The following is a 24,555-nucleotide window of genomic DNA, read 5'->3' on the forward strand; positions in this document are numbered from 1 at the left end:
ATAAAGGTGGCAGCTTGAGCTGGCATGGCAGCAAGTTGACCTCGCATGAGGTCTGTCTGAGCATGTCTGAAGAGCCTCCTAGCCTCTGCAGATGCAAGACATCTCTCCTTCTTTTCATCATGTCCATCAAGGCATCAAGTAAAGTGTGTGAAATTCTTGGAGCCTCTTTTCTCCCATGTTATTCCATTTTTCAATACTCTGCAGGTCAGATTAAGCTCCTGCATGGCTACCAGCACCTTCTGCAGCCACAAAGCATCTTCTCTTTAAGAGGCGCAGGCTGGCTTAAGCAATGCAGATTGGCTTTAAGTGGTGCTAGCCACTCACGATACAGGCCCCCAGCTCACGATACTGGTCCCTGTCTAGCCAATCGTGCAGTTAGTGCTAGCTGGATATTTAAATCATTTGAACCATTTTCAGGGGAATCTGAACTTAGCCTCTTCTGTTTCAGGATGATGACCTTTCTTTAATGAACTGGGGTTGTCAATACTTCATAAATAGACAATTTTCACATTTCATATTGACACAAAATGTCCAGTGTACCTTGCTGGAGGATGATATATATTTCAAGCCAGTCATAAACCCACATGATCAAGTCACTATGGAGAGACGCTGAACATGGGGCAGGGATTTCCACACAGAGGGAAAGTCAGCTGGCTGTTTTCATGAGGCCCAATCTGGTCACTCGTAGACTAGGCCTATTAGAGGCATGGGAGCTGGTCACCTGGCAGTCTTCCTGGTTGGGCATACTTCAAGGCATGGAAATATTTGGCATGGAGTTAATGTGATTATCTTTTTTGAACTCAGAATCTGGGCATTTCTTTCAAAGTCAATGTTTATTGTCCAATGTTAGTTGCCTTGTGAAAGTGGTGGTGGGACTCATTCTTGAACTGCTGCAGTTCATGTGATAATTGTGCTCCCACAATACTGCTCAGTTGTAGCCGTCTTATACACCGTTAAACATCAATTATTTTGGAGTGGGACTGGAGTCACATCGAAGTCAGGCCAGGAAGGATGGCAGGTTTCCTTCCCTAATGCATGTTCATGAACAAGTTGGGCTTCTTTTTTTACAACAGCTTCACACCAGTTTATTATTTCCAGGTTTCAAGCTGAATTCAAATCCTCAAAATGTCGAGGTAGGATTTGACCTGAAAACGAGATCCATCGGGCTTAAATTACAATCTCTACAGATCCCAAAATGGAACTAGAGATGTCCAGTAATCAAACTTCTTAGTCAGATCTACCACATGATACAGGCTCCAAAAATAATGAGATTTAAGAATTAAACAGAACTGGTTTTCTAAGTTTTTAACTTAGACCTTATGTGGCATCAAATGAGACTTGTTAAAAAGATAGAATACAAGGGACCTGCCAAAACCAATATACAGTTGGAGCTGTTCCTGATAAATGGCCTCTCAAAGGTCCCTGACAGGTCACATTTGAAAATATCTATCAAATGCTGAGCATTATGCTGTACTCTTTTCACATCAGTCCCCTCAAATTAGGAAAACAGGAGCTGCCATAATTAAATAAAGATGAAAATGACAAGAAATCACATTTTTAAAAAAATTGTGCCATGAAATGCATTGTGTAAACCTGTCACCAAACTAATAGCTTTTCTTCTTCCATTAAGCTGTGTGTCAAACTGTGAACGTTGGATACATTTCTACTAATTTAAAGAAAACTCACATTATAGATTTTGTATTTTTAAAAAAATATAAAATCCAAAATGCTATATATCTTTGTATTGTAAAATATCAGTTTACACAATAGAGAACAATACAGCTAAAACATATGATTTATTCACTTCCCCTTCTATTTAGAAATGTCATTTTTTTAGTTAACAGGAGACACCTGAGACACTGCTCTTGCTGAGAGAGGATATGTTGTTTTATGGCATGCATGTTATATCATGCATTACATAACGCTTTATTCTGTTCCTAAATTAGAACAGCATAACAAATACCTTTAAGGTTGCAAAGTCTACTTGCTGTAAGTGGATAGTGGATACAACTTAAGGTCACTCAGAGTTTAATGGAATAAAATCATAGAATGGTTACAGCACTGAAGGAGGTCATTTGGTCTGTTGTGAATATGTCAGCTCTGCAAAAGCAGCTCAGCTAGTTCCGCATCTTAGCCTTTTCCCTGTAGCTCTGCAAATTGTTTCTCTTCAGGTGCTTACCCAATTCCCTTTAGAAAGCCACGATTGAATCTGCCTCTACCACATTCTCTGGCAGTGTATTCCATATCCTGACCACTCGCTGCATTAAAACCACTGTCCTCATGTCACTGTTGATTCTTTTGCCATTCGCCTTACATCAGTGTTCTGTGGTTCTTGACCCCTTTGCCAATGGGAACAGTTTCATCTTGCCCTTGTACACTATGGGCTGGATTTTCAATCTGGGATCGGAACCCAATGCTCAGATCATTTCCAGAGACATGACACAGCTTTAAAATGCAGTGGGCCTAATTGGTCTGAGGGCGAGTTCGACACCCAATTAGTGATGTTGGGAATGACCTGGAGATGGTACATAGAAAAGGCGAATGTCAGCCATGACTGATCTTGTGGTTCTTTGAGGAGATGGCACAGAAGGCCAGCATTGGCACAAGCAGGCATCCACTGGTGGCCCCAAAAGTTTTCTGATGCCTCTCTTGAGGCGTTAACCAAGGCAGTTGCTGACAGGCAACAGATATTGTTCCTAGTGTCTGGCAGAAGAAATCTATCCAGAGACACCAAGGAGGCCTGGATAGTGTTAGTGACGGAGCTCAGCAGTAGAAGAGTGACCAGGAGGACATATGTCCAGTGTTGAAAAAGATTCAGTTATGTTACAATCTGGTTGAGGACCATAAACCTTTGAAAATAAATCTGAATACCTGATTTTAACCAATAGAACTACGCCACAAGATTTCACTGTTTTAAACAGAACAAACTTTATTGTATAGAAAAGAATTAAGTAAAACAAGCACTATTAACTTAACAATATTGTTTATGACTGTATACATTGTGCACTTGGGTTTACTTCCTACTTCCCCTAGGAATTCTCTTACAAGACACATCAATCGTAAAGTTACTTACTTCTGCAGGGGCCAGCCATTAGTATGCTACAGTCCTCTGAAGAATTCTCCTCAGCTCCAGCTATTCTCAAAGGTACAACTTTCATTTATCTTCTTTTGGCCATGGAGCATTCAGTCCCTTGTTCTGATTACTTTTCAATACTTCCAAGCTAATCGCTGGTTACTTTCTTTTGCAGTACAACACTATAAGGCCTACTGTAGGTTCTCCCACTAGCTTCAAACTAGGCAATTTTCCAGATTCTGTTCCTTGCAAAAATCGAACTGAGATTAAGCCTCACCAGCATTCCATGTGGTCAATGATGAAGTTAGCGTTTTAGTCTGCTTACAGTGCAGGTCTATCTAACTGTCATTTATTTTGACTAACTTCTCTCATGAGCTGCAAACCACATGAGGTCCAAACTGCAACTAAGAACTTCTCCCAGCAAACACCTATATAAATTGAAACCAGAGAGCCTGCCTGAGCTCCACCCATCTTCATGATAATGTAGCCTGCTCTGGGCTATCTGCAAGCCAACCTTTAAGACAATTATCCCTTATTTCTCCAGCTAAGCCCACCTGATGTTTTATAGCTCTATCTCTTCTATTCTGACTCTATTAAACAAACATGGGTAACCTTTTGAATTGTCATTTCTTTAGGTGTTCTGGCAGTCACTAAAGCCCAACGTTTTAACTACCTTATCTTTACAACAATAACCTTCCCAGAACTAAACATTACCTCTAAAATATTAACATGAACCATGAGCTAAATGTTCACAGCAATGACCCTGATACAATCTGGGAAAATGATTGGCATACAACACCACGATGACAGGTCTCTAACTCTGTACCCAGCAGCATGCACCTGAGCTGAGCAGACTGAGTGCCCATAGTTCCCCTTAACATTGTCAGAGCAAGTGGCCAGTTGCATTACTGAGATATCAGCCACCCCCACATACGGGGAGCCATTTAAAGGGGCTGTGGAGAGAAACAGCTCATGCCAGTGGCATGCTGCAATAGGTGAGGGAGGCCAGGCTATCCATACATCACTGTCTCCTCATCCTGCAGGAAAAGTGAGGTCACAGCAATCACAATATGTCTCGAATGGTGTAGCAGACTTGATGAACCTGGTGTTGATGGAAGAGGTGGTGCTGGGTACCATCACGGCAGGCCATCGGCCATGGCAAGATGAGAGGCCGTGAAGAGCAGGGTCATTTGATAGCCCTACCTTCAGGTGAAGGGCATGGAGGATACTCCTGCCCAATGTGCACTGTGGCTATACAACCACTGTCATCTATGGGGTTGGTTGTGCACCTGCTGAGTGGCCTCAGTTCTTATCACCATATTCTTGTATTTCCCACAGGGCCTGTAGTGGAAAGGCGGAGCTCAGTGTGCCAGCTCTGTCATCACTGGCCTCCTCAGTGTGGGGGGTGAACTACACACACCCTGCACTGTCACATCATTCCTCTGCACCATCCACCAATACAGACACACTCACCTCAGTTGGGCCGAAATTAGGGTTAGAAGGGAGAGCACAGGGTGAACTACACATCGCAAGTGAGCAGAAGGAGGAGAGTGAGGCAGAGTCAGCTGTAGACAGTCTCCCTTTGAGGACGGTGGACAGACAAAACCATGCTTCGCAGGACAAAGATGCTGGGTTTCAGATGTCACAAATACGGAGGATCTTTCTGGAACATCTGAGGTAGATGAGTTTCTGAATGTTGGAGATCCCTGAAGCATTGCAGTGTGATGGGCAGACAATGGCGAAGTTCGTGCAGCACATGTGCTTCATTATGACTCAGGGATTTGAGCACCGGGGCTCCTGCATTAGGAGAGTGGCCATCCTCTTGGAAAGCCATGTGCCTGCAGCACTCTGAGTGGGTGCAGGAGCAGCATGCTGGCATGTGCAGGAAAGGTGAGATTCTCTGTCACATTGCCCGCTTAATGTCACTAATGGAGCCGAGATGCTTGGAGAGGATGGCAGCTACGTACCAGCTGGTGGCTTCATTCAACATGCAAGAGCACAATGAAAAGGCTGAGGCAGTCAAAGATCCTAATGTGGGCTACCCCTCAGGGTGCACCAGCGTCATTCCTCGCCTCCTCGGCTTCTCCGACTCACCATCCCTGCCAGCCTATCCCTGCAGCCTGCTAACAGCCTGTGGAGAAGCCCCAATGGGCACCTCCAAGATGAGGAAAGAAGCCACATGCATCAGCCGGATGCAGAGACAAGGTAGCAGGCTGCCTCAACCACTTCCTCAGCCACAGGGGGAGCATCGTGTGGAAGTGAGCATGAATGTAAGGTGAAGTTTTCTTAATTTGTTTGTTATGTATTTCTTTTGTAATAATAATAATTGCTTAGGACTTTGATGAAACTTGCGTTATATTAATACTTGATATCAAAAGTGAAATTCAGTTTGGGGGGTGGTGGGGGGAGAGCCAGGGTTGGGGGGGAAGGGGACACCTGAGTCCGGTGTGGTGCCATGGTCAATGATGTGGAGCAATGGTGGCAGTGGAGACTTCATTCTCAATGTTTAAGTGGTGTTGGGATTATTCAGATCTGTGTGCTTGCCGCCAGTTTCTCTCCCTTGCCAGATGATTTCTCTTTCCAATAGAAGTTGAGTTACAACATCTGACATAGGGCTGAGAGCCACTCAAGTGAGACATTGCTGAATCAGCATGGCCCCTGCAGCTATGCCAGCCTGCCAATTGCCATGAGGCCTGGGACGGCTCAGCAGCCTTTCTCCAATACAAAAACAGAATTACCTGGAAAAACTCAGCAGGTCTGGCAGCATCGGTGGAGAAGAAATCAGTTAACGTTTCGAGCCTTCACGGCCCTTCGGCAGAACTGAAGCATAGTTAGGAGAGGGGTGAAATATAAGCTGGTTTAAGGTGGGGGGGGCGGGGGGGGGGAGAGAGAGGTTGAGGGTGTGGTGATTGGCAATCACCACACCCTCAACTTCTCTCTCCCCCCCCGCCCCCCCCCCCACCTTAAACCAGCTTATATTTCACCCCTTTCCTAACTATGCTTCAGTTCTGCCGAAGGGCCGTGAAGGCTCGAAACGTTAACTGATTTCTTCTCCACCGATGTTGCCAGACCTGCTGAGTTTTTCCAGGTAATTCTGTTTTTGTTTTGGATTTCCAGCATCCGCAGTAGCTTTTAGCTTTTTGTTTTTAGCCTTTCTCCAATGCCTGACTACCCAGCTCCTCTGCAGTGCCCTCTTTGTCCTCCTCTTCTTCTTCCTCCTGTGGAAGAGTAGCGTTTCAAGTTCTCCTCTTCATCCAGATCCAGATCTCTTTCTATAGTCACATTGTGCAGCACCCTGGTTGGCTCACACAGGAGCGCATCACCCAATCAGTCAAGGCAAAGGAAGTGCATCTTCAAGATGCCAATTGTCTGTTGAATGCAGATTCATGTTAGGAGACCGGTTGTAGTCTGGGTATCAGATGGGGGTCAGAAGCCACCTCTTCATGGGATAACCCTTATCTCCCTGCAGCCACCCACAGAGTCTGGATGTCGCCCTAAAAAGAACCGGCACCTGGAACTCTTGCAGGATGAAGAAATCATGACAGCTGTCTGGGAACTGCGCTCAGAGCTGCAAGGTGGGCTTCCTGTGGTCACAGACCAGCAGGACAGTCAATGAGTGGAATTCTTTACTGTTCAGGAATCTGGCAGGTGAGTCAGTGCTTTGATGGCTACGTGGGTACAACCGATGACCCCCTGGACCTGAGAAAATCCGTCGATGGCAACAAATGCCCTCAGTGACTGCACTGGCCCATTAGTCTGAAAATGGGTGTAGTCCTCGGCCCTCTGGAGGAGGGCATCCACGACTTGCCTTGTGATATGATGGGCTTCTGACTATGGGACGCCTCCCATGTCTGCAGTTGATCCTCGGAATGATCCAGAAGCATATTCAGGGTTACCGTGACCTTCAGGTAGGTGTGCAGGTAGGGGACTGCCATGGGGCCACAAGGCCTCAGGTTATTGTGGACCAAAGCGCAAATGTCTGAGACCAACTGCCTGGAGAGGTGGATAGGCAGAATCTCCTACGGCACTGGTGTTCTGTCATTTGCAGGTAGCTGACACTTGGGCGGTATACCCGATGTATTGAGTAGCACTTCCTTTCCCTCGCTGTGCTCTTCTTGTCTCCTCCTGACTAGGAGGATCTATCTGCTGAAGCTCCTTCTCATGACTCTGTCCAATGTCAGAGGAACCTACTTCCATCTCAACTCCCTCAGCTGGTGCTCATTCGTTCACTAGGGCTTCCTCTACCATCCTCTGCTGTTTAAGTGATGTCAACAGCCTCATGTCCCTTTCAGGAGTCCTACAATTCACTACTCACAAATACAAGACTCTGTGCCATTGGCTGAGCAGCTGAGTATTATACTCCATTTGCATACATTGACCAGTGCTTCCATTAGCCCTCATGGCTCCTATTATGTTCATGACAGCTGAACCCTGATGTGTCCCAGACACTGCATTTTCCCCACGTCTGCTGATTGACAATTTCAAACTGTTTGTCTGAGGCCTTTAAATTAGCTCATTATGAGTTCAACAACAGCTGCATTAGAGGCATTCGGTTCCCCGGCTCCGCCCCTTGACCTCCCTTTGAAAATTGCACCACATTCCAGAGGCATCGGGATCCAGGAATGCAATTTTCAATGCAGGTACACGTGCTTACTCCCATTGGCAATTGAAAATCCAGCTCCATGTTTGTATGTTTAAAGCCCAGGATCCCATTTGCCTTTTGACCTGCTTTCTAAATCTGCCCTGCCATCTTTGACGATTTGTGCACATATACGCACTCTGCTCCTGCACCCACTTTAGAATTGCATCCTTTATTTTCTATTGTCTTTTCTTATTCTTCCTATCAAAATGAACCACTTCAAACTTCTCTGCATTAAATTTCATCTGCCTGAATGTTTGCCCATTCCACCAGCCTGCCTATGTCCTCTTGAAGTGTATCACTATCCTCCTCACAGTTCACAATATTCCAAGTTTACAAATTTTGGGATTGTACCCCGTACACCAAAGTCTAGGTCATTAATATTATATATATATATATATAAAGAAAAGCAATGGTCCTTACAACCTCTGGGGAACCACACACCTCCTGTCCAATAAACAACCGCTCACCACTAGTCTGTTTCCATCATTCAGCCAATTTCATATCCATGTTGCCACTCTCCCTTTAATTCCATGGGCTTTAACTTTAAAGCTGTCAAGTCTATTATATTGCACTTTATCAAGATATTGAAAGATCTTGCAAGTTGCTGGCTTCAAGTCAGAAATAACTACCTTTCTTTCTCTTTATTAAATACTTTTGACAGTTTGAAGTGTGATGCACATTCTCAAGACTTTCACACAGATAGATGTTTCTACTTTCTAAAAATCAAAACCTTTTTGATTATGGGCTCAGTAAATGGTGACAGTTCTTTCCTTTCACAGGAGTCAGCCAAAGTCAGGTAATGATAATATATATCTGGGAGCATGCTGTGGTCAAAGGAAATGAGAGTCAGGTTTGATAGGGGCTAAACATGAACCTCTACCTAAAACGTAGTAAAGGAAAAGGGTCTATTCTTTAAAGTTTCTATTTGACTCAATAGAACATGTATTGCATTAAAAAGTTAGCACTCAATCTTAGTAGCAGAAGTAATTGCAATGTATTAGTGGTCAGATTGCCAAGTATCTTTGGCACTCATACAAATTAATATTCATGCAATCATCCTGGAACAGAAACTGCTGTATTATTTTCTCCATTGCATTTTTGCCCCATTCTTCTAAAAGTATTGTTATAACATGAGCTTAGACATGCCTGCAGGCCATTCACTTGTCGGGCTTGACAACCCAACCTAACCCTGTCCTCAACCAGTGTTCACACAGCTGCATTATCCAGCAGGAGTCACAGGATGTGGTTAGCTGCTGATCTCCTTCCCCTCTCTTCACCAAGGTGCTGGAATCAATTGTAATGCTCAATACTACTGCCTCAGTTAACTTAACAGAGAACAAAAACAAATCTCCTACCTTCCTCGTCCAAAAAGCTTAGTTTCAGGCTATAGGGTGGATTTATCAACTGAGCCACTGGAGAAATCTTGAAGCTATAATATTCAGATAGCCAGTGGCCTCAGAGATTGAAAGGAGTGACTTGACATTAACAGTCTATTGACATTTGGAATTTCAGTGTGGACTGTTAGTCAAAGATTCTCGCCTGTGAAAGACTTTCTATGAAGAAATAACTAGCATTCTGAGTGACCCGAGTTTGTTCTTAACAACCAGTCTATGTAGCTCCAAGGTCAAAGTCAAGAACCTTGACTTCTATCCACTCTCTTTATCTGGAGAATGGTTCTGAGGGACAGAGGAGAAAATAACTTAAATTGGGGGGATATAAGATACAGATTTCTATTGCATATCACTGGACATTTAACCACAAAAGAACACATGAAAAGATAACAATCTATAGGCAACAGTAAACTCTTCAGTGACTCGTTATAAAACACTTGATTGATGGAGTGATGAAAATAAAATTAATGTCAAATTCCTCTAATTCCCTTTATGATTTAACCCAAATTTTACCTAAATACAGAGCAAGGAATCTTTGACAAAATATGGAGCTCGGTACCATTTACAAACAAAGCAGATAGCAGTAGATTGTACAATCTACTACAAACTGATAATCTTAAAAATAGATCGTGTTTTTGATATAGAATTTGGTAAATTCAAGTTTTAATAACAAACTTAAAACAATAAATAGGGTTTCCGATCATTGCAATTTTGATGCAAGTAAAAAAAAAATCTCTATAATACCCTGGTCAATAGTTATTTTCTATTTAGTCAGGTGGCTTTTCTGATGCAATTTGCACAAAAGCAGAACCAAAAATTTGTAGCACAGTACTTGGTGCTTTAATTTGAATACACTTCATTTTTTGTAAATACTACCAAGTATACAGCCTGGGCCCACTGAAGAGCTATACTCATGAATTAACAAAATATTTTAGGTATTGCTGTATTTCATTCAGAATGTTAAATTCCATAAGGTAAGGCTAGGATTGCTGGAATAATCACATTACAAAGTTATTTATGCAAAAATTAATAATAGTGTATCTACAGCAATTCATGCCCCATTTTTCCAATTAGTGCAATTGTGGTTATGAACTCTAAACACAAATAAGCAAAATGTTCTCTAATTTTTACAGAAAAGAAGCTAATACTGGATCTCCTGTGATATTGCCTATGACGAATCATGATGAATTAAAATGTTTTGTAACATTAGCCCACCAAACTCTGATAGCACCCCTTGTTCCAATGACTAGTAGAGCCAATTGAAGTGAACATTATTAACAAAAAGCATTCACTGTCCAAAAAGCCTATTGTCAGATCTGGCAGTTGAAACAAACAGATAATGCTACTTGAGAAACCTGCTAGCAAGGGCAGATAATTTTTTTCTTATTCATTCATGGAATGTGTGCATCACTGGCTGGGCAAGCATTTATTGCCCATCCCTAATTGCACTTGTGAAGGTGGTGGTGAGCCAGCTGCTGCAGTCCATGTGGTGTAGGTTCCAGGCATTTCAGTGTCAACCACATTACTGTGGGTCTGGAGTCACATGTAGGTCAGACCACGTAAGGACAGCAGATTTCCTTAGTGAACCAGATGGGTTTTTTATGACAATGATTTCATGGTTATCATTAGACTTTTACTTCCAGATTTTTTATTGAATTCAAATTCCACTGACATCCATGGTGGGATTCGAACCCAGGTCCCCAGAGACTCTGGGGATTACTAGTCCAGTGACATTTTTTTTACCACTATGTCTTTGCCTCCCAACTGCTTGTCAGAAACATAATAAATAAAGAGGTGGCATTGTCAGCTCTCTCAGTATGATTTTAAGTTTCAGTGGTGTTATATTACTTCAGTTGGGACAGATAAAGCTGAGCACTGCTGCTGTTGGAGGCCCTTGTGGGTGACCAGAGTTGAAGTCCAACCAAGTAAAGGAAACCATATTATTTTTTAGAAGATATGATTGGTTAATTATTGACCAGTCAGAAGAAATGATGCCACTGAAATTAGAAAATGCATTACAAAAATGGATAGATTTTCCTGTTTATCTCTATAAATGAGCCTTTATTGGCAACTATGTAATACTGACAATAACCCTTGAGTTACCACCAGCATTCAAAAAGAACTTCAATCTGAAAATCTCAGGCATGTTATTGAAGAAGATTGTAAATTTTCTGCTTCTTCATATACATGAGATCAAAGCGTGTTCCAAATGGCTTCCCCAACTCTCACCGTGTCACATAGTGCTGCAGCCAACAGCATCAGTGGGCCACCCTCTATAGTTCTTCACCAATGCATTTTTAAATTGGCTACACAAGAGTAGTCACAAGGAATGCTGTCAGGAGGGAAACAGAGAGAGCCCATTTAGAGGTACTCAGTGGCACTTTTAGTCATGTTTAGTTTTTGGTGTGATTGGCTACCTCAAGTATATGCCACGTGACTGAAAATCTCACACTTTGTATTTATCCAATATTCACAGCTCTCAAAGCCATTTGTCAGAAAAATAACAGACTGATCTTTCAGGAATTAGGAGACTGGTGGTGCAGAGATTTGCAGGCTATCTTTCACCTCAGGGCCCAGGTTCCAATTTAGGCCAAACTAAACAGAAACATAGGAATTGCTAGACTAAAGAGAGCTGTTTAGTTCACCTTCTATCATTGTGGTAATCATATGATACAAGATTTATGCAACTATTGACTAACCATGGCAATCAATCTCAAATAGGATTGATTCCCATTCTACTGGGTGTAAGCATCCTATGTTAAACGAGTTATAACAAATCTAAATTTAGTTCCTAGTATACATGTGCTCAAAGCAACAAAAGGAAAAGAAATGTCAACCAAACTGGCATGAAACCGTCAATTTTGTTTAATGAAACCACAAAGTGTTTGGTGTGGTCAGTGAAAAATATCACTTTGGTACAGTCGGATTCTTCTCCTGAAAGTAGGTTAGCATACTTTATTGAGGTAGAGTAAGGAAAGTTTTAATCTATCTAAATCAGGTTGGGCCTGACTTAGGAGTGCACCATGCCAACACCGGTTGATCTAGCAATGCACCAAGCCAACACTACTTGACCGAGGAATGCACCGTGCCAACACTGGTTGACTGAGGAATGCACCATGCCAACACTAGTTGACCGAGGAATGCGCCATGCCAACGCTGGTTGACCGAGGAATGCACCATGCCAACATTGGTTGACTTAGGAATGCACCATGCCAACATTGGTTGTGGAAAATGTCTCATTTTCCAGAACCAACATCCATAACAATAATGAGTGTAATGCCAAAAAATGCAAATTAAAAAAAAACTGAGGTTGCATAAGTAGTTAGGAATGCAAAGAATTGATAATAATTCTCAGCATATCCATTCTGAACACTGTGAAAAATTGATTAATTCCAGATTACTTTTCTTGAAATTTGTGCCTTTCAATAATGATTCTAGGCAATCAGTTTTCATAGAGTCATACAAGAGCCAGGAGGTACCCATTTTGCCCATCATGATTTTTTCTGGCTATTTGAAAGAGCTTTCCTATTAATCACCAGTCCCTGCTCTTTCCCCAAAGCCCTGCAAATGTCTCCCTTTCAATTATATATCCAATTCTCTCTTGAAAGCTACCATTCAATCTGCTTCAAACACCCTTTCGGGCAGTGCACTGCAAATTATAACAACGCACCGGATAAAGATTATCCTCCTCAATTCCCCTTGGATATTTTGCCAATAACCTCACATCAGTGTCTTCCGGTTACCAACACCCCTGTCAGTAGAACCAGTTTCTCCTTATATACTCTATCAAAACACATAATAATTTGAATACCTCAATTAAATTCCCCCTTAATATTCTTTGCTTTAATTTGATCTGTGCTTTAGAGTTAGCAGATATATTAATTGTGTATTAATGGCTAGTAATTCATTTAGTAGGCACTAACTTTGGTCACGCTCCTAAACTCCAGAGTGTAAATATTTCTAATACATGTTAATCCACACACTAGGCATTGACATTGTTTTCTTCTTAACTATTTATAAAGCAACAATTAATGTGCAAATTTACTTGCAACTTGCAATTTTACTCATTCAGCTATTTCTTTATTTAAATTTAGCAGGAAAGCAGTGGGAGAGCTGATAAAGTTCCAATGATCAAGTTGAAGTTTTTGATGAACACCATAGCATAGGCATTGTCCTATCTACCATCGTTATGTATATTGGAATGAGAAGGGCTGCAAGCTACTGGACACCATGACTCAGGAACTTTGAGTTGGAAGCAGTCTTAGCAGAAGTAAACCTGTACTCATCCTCTATGTTGCTGAATGCTTCCAAGCACCAACAGGAGACATCACTCAAATAAACCAATATTCAATTCAAGGCTGCATCATTGATGTAACAAATCCTGCCAGGCATCAAATTGGGCACAACAATTACCACCAGCTGGATTTATAACTAGGGGTAGAATTTTCGTGGAGCAGGGAAAAAGGCAGGTGGCATCCAAATGCCCCCGCATTTCCAGAAGATCCAAATTTTGCTGACAGAGGAAAGGGGATGGGGTGTGATTCACACAGGTGGGAAACCCAGACCCATCAAGGCCATTGGAACTTAGCACTGAGTTCAAACAGACCACATTTTGGCTGTTTCAGGGGCTTTAACCAGCAGTGTAGGAGCCATGAATTGATGGAGTCAACAGAAATGACCTTGAAGGGCACATAAGATCTGTTTAAGTGTCATGAATCAAAGTGTTTTTTATATCCCTGCTCTTTAAATTGAAAAAAAAAACAAGTTTAAGCTGTCAGTGAAAGTTGAAAAACACTGTCTGCTAGACTCATTTGATTGACAGGCCATCTGGTGTAGTTTAGGAAAAAATAACAATCTGTATCACAGTTCCAGGAGAGTTCTTTGTTGACATTTCCCAAGGGCTGTTATTATGCCATTATGAATGCTTGGTTGAGTTTCAAAACCTACAAAAGCATTTACCTAAGCAGTGGGTTTTGACTAGATGACTTGATTAGCAGATTAAATAGGCTATTAAAGGATTAGCTGTCTTTGATAACTATTGAATAGAAGTGTGTTTTACTTTATAACAGATTAACCATTTGAGGAGATTTAAAAGCTTTGAATGTGTTTCATGAATGGGAGCTTTTCACTAACCAGTATGTATGAGTGAGGGTTGTATTAGATTGTTAAAAAGTCTATTTTATTTCACCTCCACATGGCTCGTGAGGTTTGCCCATGGTGGATACTGGGTGACTTGCTATGGAGGTGGCATGGGAGGTATGAGGGGCATTGGGTTTTGGGGACATACATTAGCCTGGAATGGCCATGCGGAGTATGAGGGAGCATGAAGGTGATTGGGTCATAAATTGACATGGAGGTGTCATGGGGGCATGATGTGAATGGGGGTGGCTGGGGAGCATAAGTTGACATGGCGATAGGATGGGATATGAGAGGGCATGGAAGTAAGTGGTGTCTGAGAGGGTGTGAGGGGTGAGAGGGGTCAGAGCTAAAGGGCCTAATAGCTTCCAAAACAACTGGGATGAAGTCCCAGAGAATGAAAGCAGGCCTTCTAATCAGCCCACCTTGGCACTAGAGAGCCCTCACGGCCAGCTATGATCTGCTTCCAAGGTCAGCAGGCCTGACTCTATCCTGTCTCCATCTCCAGGAACACAAATTGGGTCCAATTTGGCCCTTTAAATCAAGGCAGATCTGCCGAGTTGGGAAATTTCCCAACAAAAGCAATCCACATCAGTAGCGAAAATCTGGCCCTGATTCTTACCATTGTTGAGTCGTTCCCCCATTATGAAGTAACTCTGATTGCAGTGATTGCTGAGCCAGTGCTCCACTTTTATCAATAAAGGTAAGTGCTACCTCAAATCTCAAATAGTATTTGGAAGATTTTGCAAGGTCACGTTTATCTTCCACAGAGTGCTCACAATGCACACAGTTTGGGGGAAATCAAGAGTTCCACAGCTGTTTTAAAATACAGACATACAAGGTGAATTTTCTTAGCCCACATGGTGGGCTTGGAGGAGGAGTATCAGTAAAATTGGGGTAACCATGTTGGGTGGCTCCCAGATGCATTCCTGCCGCTGGGGAACTTTCACATGGGCGGGAAGGAAAGTGGATTGGCTGCTGGCACCACGGAGGCAGGCAGCCAATTTACATAATTAAGACCCCAATTAGGGACAATTTTATCAGCTCACCAGCATTTTCTGGTGGCAAAGCAGCCCCTTGCCATGTGCAGTGTCTGCTAGCTTAAAGGAGGTGGCCTCCCCGCAGCAGGTTGGAGCTATCAGAGTTAGAGACACCATTCCCCCATCCCCCACAGGGAGGAATGGCCACACCTGAACATCCATTTTGAGGTGCCTTCGATGTCTCCTACTTGCCTCAGTAGTGTCAAATTCTCCTAGTGGGGCTGCTGAGGTTCTAACGCCGCTGGCCCTCTGACTGGGGCTTGGAGACTCACCTTTGGAAATATCGCTGTGCTGGTATCACTGCCAGCAATTGCAGGCTCAGGACCCCCATTTGGTCCCAAAATTAGGATCCCATAGCTCACAGGAAACCCACTTTATAGCACCTTTGCTGACCACACCTATCCACTACTCTCCAGATCAGTTATGAAAAGACCACCCATGGCATACGTTAACAAAGCTAATTTTTAGCCTTCAAACATAATTTCCTGCCTTTAAACTACACAGGTAGTGCCTTGAATTATAAGGCAGAACAATTGCAGTTAGCGACCTGCTACACAATATAGTCAAAAAGACGTATGCATGCCTGCAGTAGAATAGATTGAGAAGAGGATGGGGGGAATATGTTCCTCATGCATTACACCAGTCAGTGCCCCACGTAGAATAGACATGAAAGGCATTAATTAATGTGTTTTTTTAATTGAAGCATGCATTCTACCCATCCTACAACAAAATAAAAGAATTCGGGACTTTGTACATAACTACATTTACCCAGTTATATTTTTCACTTAATGAGTACTTAGCATCACAGGAAGCCAAGCATTGTTTTGCTGGGTGCGCTGCGCAGCCATCCATTTCCAGTTCAGCAACCTCTTGAAAAGGGCACCTGGGTGGGTGTCCCCAGCATTTATCAGATGGCACACTCTCCTGATGTCACACAGTCTAATTAGCTGATGCGGCACCAGGATACCTCTTTTCATGCAGGTTCATACAATGAATTTGCATCTCACTCTGCAAACAACAAACGCTAAGCTGCAAGCAGGGCCCAGCACTTGTGTTTAGAGGACCAGGGAAGTAGAGGACCAGGCAATCAAATTGCAGGTAAAGTAATTTTTAAGAACTTTGCCATTGCATTGGACACAGTACGCGGAGTGTTTTTTGAGGAGCTGTGGTGAGTTTCTGGATTTGGCAGGGAATGTTGCTGCATCCTCACATGGAGGGCATGGACTCTGCAACAGTTATGGAGGCAGCAGTGGTTGTGCCTCGGTCTACAGCATGTCAGGGTGATGAAGTATTGACTGTGGAGAGAGGGAGCTCTGTGCAATGCCCTTTGCTCACTTGGAGCCAGATGCTCTTTGAAAGTGACAAGAGGCTTGTCTGGCTGGTCAGCCAAATCATGCCCAGTGGTGATGCAACATCATTATTAGTTACTTAATGACTGGTTTCTCAGTTGTACTTTCTTTCTAAGACAGCTGAGCTCTAAAAATGAGCAATGAGTATACTTTCCTATTCCTGTGTGTACAACATAAATGAGAGAAAAAGTATCAAACAAAATCCATTCATGGTCCAACATAGATACTATGAATACTGCTCTTGATTCAATTATGTAGTAGTTCTGCCAGCTTGCTCCATTTAACCTAGCAGCTTATAGTTACTGTGCCCAATGGCATGGTGCCTGTGTGCAAAGGCCAGCTGAAGCTGGAATTTGAACCAATCTTTCACTTCAGGTGAAACACTGCACCTAGCACTATCAGTTTTGTCTGCTCTGACATTTAGCTGTCAAATCTTTCTTCAGTGTTACGTAAATATTTAAAGTAGTAGCGTATTTCACCCAAAGAAACATTGTCATATTGTGAAAATATCATTGCATGTTATATTCAGAAATATCAGCTTCCCAGGTAATCTCCTCCCTATCAATTTGATGAATGTTATTTTTTGAACTAAACTCTGCGCTTTTATTTTTCTCACCTTTTTGTCATGATAAGTGATCTATCTATCGAATCAACTGAGAACTGATGCAATATGCTAACAGATGAGCATATTTCATACTTGTTCTTCACCATCTTGCTGTGAAAATGTGATTTCCAAATCTCATTTACACATTTACACAAGAGTTGGACTTTATTCAGTTCAATTCTAAATTTTGAGTTTATTTTGGTGATCAGCAAAGGATCATTTTAATTAAAAGATAAATAACTGCCTACTGGAGCAGTTTAATTTATAATACAAGGAACAGAAAATCAATTCTTCTTGACATATCGATTAACCTATATACAATATTATACAATCTGAACCTTTTTATTATAAGATGTACAATTCATTATTTACAAACCAGATGCATCCTTTGAATACCGCAACAAAAAGTCAACATAGTGAACATTTATACACATATATAATTCATGGTACATTTAACTATCATATACTTAAGAGCACTGGAGAATGTATTCCTCTTGCTGTGGAAAGCCACAACTTGTTCTTAGTCACTGCTAATTTTGGACTGCTGTCTCCTCTTACTAACATATGTAGTCTCATCGATTTCTAATAAAGCATTTGCTTAAAACAAAAAATCAGCACATCATTTTATGGTCACTAAAACTAATTCAGAAAGCGTTTTAGCACCATCCAACTATGATCTTGTTTCCATTATATTGTTCCATTTACTGTATCATATAAAATAAATTATATTTATTACTAATTTATTACTAATTTATTTATTTATAACTTCTACAAAGTTAGTTCACACTTTTCTCTCTAGCATTTCACTATAGGCCCCCAATAGCTTTTTCAACAATGTAATTATAGATTCTGCCATCAACTTTTGCAATAACTTATATTTTGCACTACGTAGTTTATTCAAATTTTTTTCTCTCCCTTCTTTCATTCCAAGATGCCCATTAATTTCCTTCAGCATGTAAAGATATGTAATAGATATAAAATGAGTTGCAGCTCTGGTTAGTTTATGAGAAAATCTGCCTACAATAAAAAGAATGTGATAGAGGTTTTATATTATGTTTATTTGTCCACAAAAGTCACATTGCAATACATAATATTGCACAACCATCTTCTTGAAAATGGCTCCGGCGTTTTAGACAAAGCAAATTTTTTTTCTCCAGTGGAAGATATATTTATCCTTAAAAAAAGGAAGCAGTTAATACAAAATATCGGGAAAATCTATCACTGTTTACCGAGAAACGATGAGCTGTATTGCACTGGACTCAATCCTCCCACTACCAGACCATGGGATAAAAATGGAAGAGAGTGTATATGGTCAACAACAGTGACAAAGTAAAGGTCACAGTAGCAACCTCAACCCAAACTACTCACAATGAGTTTGGTAAGGAAAAAAGTATCTCTAGTGGCAAAAATGAAGTTATACATCAACACAAGTCAAAACACTTCCAACTCATCCTATGAAAACGTATTCATACTTCAACTTTTATTATTCACATGTAAAATAGCTGATTTTAAAGTGCCCGTCCCTTTTAAAAGCAAACCATCAATCACAAATGCAGGGCTGCAGGTTTTGTTAATGCCTTTTTGAAAATTGTTCTCTCAACCATGCAACCCACTCTCAGCCATCAAGCTCCAAATAAGGTCACATGTGGAGTTTATACCTGAAAACTTATGTATAAGAACCCTAAATAAGTAGCATTTGTCAGCAGATTAAGATAAAATCTCAGCAGCATAGCTCCTATAATATGGTTACCTAAAATTAAACCAGAATTTTCTAAAAAAAACTCAGTTGGTTGATGACCTGAAACATTGGATTTGATTGTAACTTAGTGACACAGTGGGAGTAGGGAGTCCAGTAGCAGACAGGAAACCTGGAAGTAAGGGCAGTGTATCTGTCAGTGGTGTTTTGACACAGTCACTGCACTTATCATATCATTGTTGGGTTTCCTGACCAATTATTGTGAGCAGGAGTGATGATGACCCATAAAATTCAATGTTTAAATGAATACTCCATTTGATGGATCTTTGAGCTGGGAGCAGAACCAAAGGAGATAACGCTATATTAAAAGGCTGCACCTCATTTAGGCTTTTGTCCCAGGATGTGCCATGAGGCTGTAAGGGCCTATGGGGAGATAATCTTTCCTACTGACAGGAAGAAGAAGCCTGCAGATGAAACCATGAAGGTGTGGCAGGAGATTGCCCATAAGATCATCAACAAGAGGTTGCTGCCATGCTCATGGATTCAATGCTAAAAGCAATTTAATGACCTTTACAGGACAGGAAAGCTGAACACAGTGACATATTCACCTACATTCTGATATTCATATCACCTCAGCCCCTATTCTGAGTTCTCAAGCCTGCTTTTGCACATCACTCCTCTCGCTAATTTGCCTTGCAGATACACCTATACATCTCTGTCTATGCACTTCACCACATCCTCATCTGTCCATTCATCACTGACACACACCTTCATCCTTAAGCAATGGCTCACCCTCATCGTCATCCCCAACAAATGCTTTCCATTCATCTGTTTAATATATGCCCTTATTCTCACTCATTGGCCTATTCTTTCCCTCCTTGCAGGAGGAGAGTGCAGGACATGAGGGAGAGGCAGAGGACTGGAGGTGACTCACCAGACATCTCACAGTTGTAGAGGCGGAAGCGCTGGACATCAGTGGAGTCTCAGCATTCTTGGCCTGAGCAGATAGAGAGCTGGGGGTCTCCCAGCTACCTGGTGACAGAATTAAATATCAGACAGCCACATGGCATACAACATTCACTCAGGCTAACTTGATGTCAGGAGTGAGAGAGATACGATTATGCGCAGAATGATCAATTAAAACATTCTTATATTGACCGTTCTAATTCATGTCTTTAAACTGGGCATTCAAGCGTCCCACAGGAGGTGGTTCAGGCTGACAATGACTCCTCAGAGGAGGTCACTCCCTCTGCAGGAGCACCTTCACATGATCCATGCAGGCCATGAACAAGCTCAAACACTCACACTTTGGTGGAACAGGTAAGGTAGATTGCTGGGTTTTCACCTGGTGATTCACAATTCACAAATGAGATAGAGCAGATGGTGGAGACAGGGACAGGAGTGGGATGTCTGGATTAGAGGCTGCAAGATGCTCCAAACTCTGCTGAGCTGTACATAGTTACTGATCCTTGGGACTGTTGATGAACTGGATACTTTTTGTAGCAGCAAAGGATATGCAATATCCAGCAGGCATTCCAGCTGCACTGTGTTCGCAGGGAGACTGGAGGAGACTGTGTCAAGCATAAATGGCATAGTGTCATAGGCCTTTGTGATGATGTCTTCGTCATGGACAGAATGGCCAACTTCATTCACCATCAAATGAAGCAATCAAGTGAATGCATACAACCCTCACTAATGGTTTGCACATTACGTACATCACCTTAAATAGAATAAATTATACTCTAGCCTTGGCCGTTCATCATCCCACTGATCTGCAGCAAAGTGCTTTCCAACTCTTTGTTAGCAGCAAAGTGTGGGCCGGCCATGAGAGGGATGATGATGAAAGAGAATATGGAAGTGAGTACTTAGCTCAAACCACTTCCACTTCTCACCTATTTCCCCCACCTTCGGTCAGTACTTCACATATGCCTTGTGTGCCAATGGCTGTGTGTGGCACTGAGCAGGTGCAGGTGGAGTAGGCTTTGGTGGACCCTGCAAGGGCTCCAAAACCCAAAGGACGTGCATCTCAACTGACAGTACAGCCTCCTTGTACTACAGGAATGGTATGATGAATGGTATGAAATGCTAGGAAGATTAAAGATTTGTGGGTACACAGGAGTTTGCATATGGGTGAGCTGCACAATGTTAGATTAGTATGTTTCTGTTTCACTTTTGAGTGACATAAATAGTATTTCTTTTGACCGCTTTCCCATTTCTTGCTGCCTAGCAGAGAGACTTTTCAATTGTAATGAATGGTAAGACATGAAGTGACATCGCAGTGGGGGTAGGAGTGGTAGGGGTTGGGGGGGGGCCATTGTGGTGCTGTGAAAGGAATGCTCCTTTGTTTGCAGGAGTGTTTGGTGCTAGTGTCATTTCAGGGTTAAGAGGCTTTTGCATGTGTCTGTCATTTGGTGGACAGGTGGAATCTCAATAAACCTCACAGTAATGAGGGTATCCCGAACAGCAATTTATACTTCTGCTAGTGCCTTAGCCACATCACTATCCATCTGCTCCTCCTTGAAATCTCTTGAAGAGACTGCGCTCTTCACCTTGTCTCTCCTGGAGGTCCAAATATTGTTACTGGGCAATGTAGTGCAGAGCACAGTCACCAGGCACATTTTAAGTGGGTATCCCTTCTCTGTAAGTAGTCAACTGGTAAACCTGTTTCCAAGTGTGAAAAAAATACACAGGGTGGATCACTGCAGGACAAAAGCATCATGGCAGTTTCCTGCATGCATCTGCATAAGCATCTTATTCTGCTTTTGTTAAAATGTTCACCTAGTTCTGTTGCCTAAATGTTATGCATGTAAGATGAGAGGTTATTTTATGTTTTTTAAGTGGTCAGATGTGGCATTGATAAAGTGTTGCAAAATCTCAGTAGGACTGGATTAAGTGTAATAAGCACTTACACCATGCTGTATAATTATAGCTTAATGGTTATTAGGCATTGTGTGGAAGATCCGGAATTTCACATGGTTGAATACTGATTTGTTTAAAATTTATTCCTCCCAAACAGTTCAAAATTGTTGTACCACAACACATTTAATCACTAATTTGATCTAAGTAAAAGCATTCACAAAAACATTTTATACAAAAATCATTAAGCTTTAAAAATTTATTATTTTCTTACATTTACAGCTATAGGTAGTTTGACTAAATTTACTGTGTACTAAACCTTGGAGCATTAGGCAACATTTTTCCTTGCATTGAGATTTTTATTCAAGATAATTGCATTGTTACATTAGAATTTTATGCCTGGATCATGTATATAGTTATCTAACATACGTTGCAATCCATGATGCTGGCAACTGAGAGTATTTAATGAATATAGAAATCTGAAAAATATAAAGCTACAGTGCAGCTTATATTATACGTTATATTATAACCCAGGACCCAGGATAATGCTCTGAGGATTCGGGTTTGCATCCCACCATGGCAAATGGTGGAATTTGAATTTTTTTTTAAATCTGAAATTATAAGTCTAATGATGGTCATGAAACCATTGTCAATTGTCATAAAAAATCAATCTAAGTTCACTAATGTCCTTTAGGGAAGGAAATCTGCCGCCCTTACCTGGTCTGGCCTACATGTGACTCCAGATCCACAGCAATGTAGCTGACTCTTAAATGCCCTCTGAAATGGCCTAGCAAGCCACTCACCACCACCTTCTCAAGGGCAATTAGGGTTGGACAATAAATGCTGGCCTGGCCAGCAATGACCACATCCCATGAATGGATAAACTTCCTGAAAGTGCGATGGAGGCAGGTTAGATTGAGGTATTCAAAAGGGAATTGGATGGCTACCTGAAATGAAAGAATGTGCAAGGTTACGGGAATAAGGCGGGGAGTGGGACAAGGTGGAATGCTCTTGCAGAGAGCCAGTGCAGACTCAATGGGCTGATTGGTCTCCTTCTGCACTATAAAGGCACTGTGATATTGTGAACATATGGGGATCATTAAAGGGATGATTCATACAAATGAATTAAGAAATATTCTCAATCTGTCAGAAGTACAGTCCCGATTCTTATAGATAGCATTTAATCAAAGCATGGGGGTACTTATTCCTGATGAAAATATAAAATGTATATATCATCATTTTCTTGCATTTTAGAGATGTGGCTATATCTTTTAAAATGCATTGAAAAATAGGTTTAAAATTAAAGTGTGATGATGCTTGTGGCCTGGAATGATGAACAAACTTACCTTAGGGTTTTGTAATGGTGTATTGCCTAATAAATGACTAGTCAGGTGATAAATTATGTTGCATTTCTCAACTGATCAACAGTGCCACAGCACTGTGGATCATGTCATAACTGGTAGACAACAATTACATCACACAGTACAATTATAACTTAATGGTGTGTGATATGAAAAATCACTTTCACACACAACCTGAGTAATGGCCACTGAATAACTAGAGTACAGAACTGAACAGCTGTGCCTTACCACTGTTCTTTCACTTGTGAAATTAGCTCAAGTCACCAAGCAGTTCTGAACTGTGCTCTTGCAAACTTATGAAAAGCCAATAGTAATGTATTGGTCTACCAATGATATATGCCTAATTCATTACAGAAGTTCCTATTCCAATTAAACCATCTCACTTTACATTCACAGTTGTCTTTGCTGTTCAAATTGAAATTATATTTTATTTACATCTTCAGCTTCTGATGCGTAAGTGAAAACTACATTTTTACATCAGTGTGTAATAAATATTCAGAGTTTTGCTATCTATAATAGAGTTTGCAGAAAAACAAGCAGAAACCAGGTGTAGAGCGGAAATTTTGTACTGTAGCTGATTACCGTGTTGTCCCCTAGAAAATGAATTAAAATCGTTTTCAACAGTAGTTTTCTATAAACTAAGAGAAACTTTTAGAAGATCTTATACATTTTAATCTCCAGTCACATAGCATTCTGTAACTTGACTTAACTTTCTCACAAAGCTACCATTTGGAATAGGAGGGAATACAGAGAATATGTCAGAGGCATCATTCACTTCTTCCAAGGGAAATGTGATAAAGCCTCGGAATCCACTCTGAAAAATCACTTCTTTGTGGAGGGGTTAATTTGATAACATTCCTTAATGCCTAAAATTTATCAAACGTATCGTTTCCTTAAAGCAACGTATTAAACTCCACCAGGGATTCAATGCCATTTTACACAGTTAACGATTAGAGCCACCTGTCAACATTAACTGTCTTGGAAATGAATGTTATACCTGCACTTGAAATGTATGAACAAAGGCCAACCCTCCTACTCAATAACTTCAATCTCTTTACTCCCAACTGTTTGAACCAACAGATCTCTGCTGATCCACAGACTGTCAATATTGCAGTAAAGATCACTGTTCATTGGGCACACATTTTAAACCGCAATCTTCTTTCAGTAACATTATACTTATAATTAAAACAGACCTCGATCATTCCTATTCAAATAAAGGTTGAATAACCACGCAGCGGGTTTCTAAATAGTACATGCAAACACAAAAGACTCGAGTCTTTTATATCTAAGCAGTGTGCTGATTTGTTTTCGCACATGTACCAGACTCACCAGGCGCAACGAATAATCTAACACCGAACATAATCACAAAATTACTGGTTGACTGTAAACGAATTCAACTATTCAGCA

The 24,555-nt window shown here is 41.4% G+C and overlaps 1 protein-coding gene across 2 annotated transcripts in view; it reads right to left on the reverse strand.

The window, feature by feature from the left end:
* xkr4 (XK related 4) overlaps window positions 1-24,555 on the reverse strand; it is a 339,928-nt gene that overhangs the window by 313,783 nt on the left and 1,590 nt on the right. The window lies entirely within an intron of this gene.

This window comes from Cetorhinus maximus, chromosome 4 (assembly GCF_964194155.1).
Source record: "Cetorhinus maximus chromosome 4, sCetMax3.hap1.1, whole genome shotgun sequence".
NCBI lineage: Eukaryota > Metazoa > Chordata > Chondrichthyes > Lamniformes > Cetorhinidae > Cetorhinus > Cetorhinus maximus.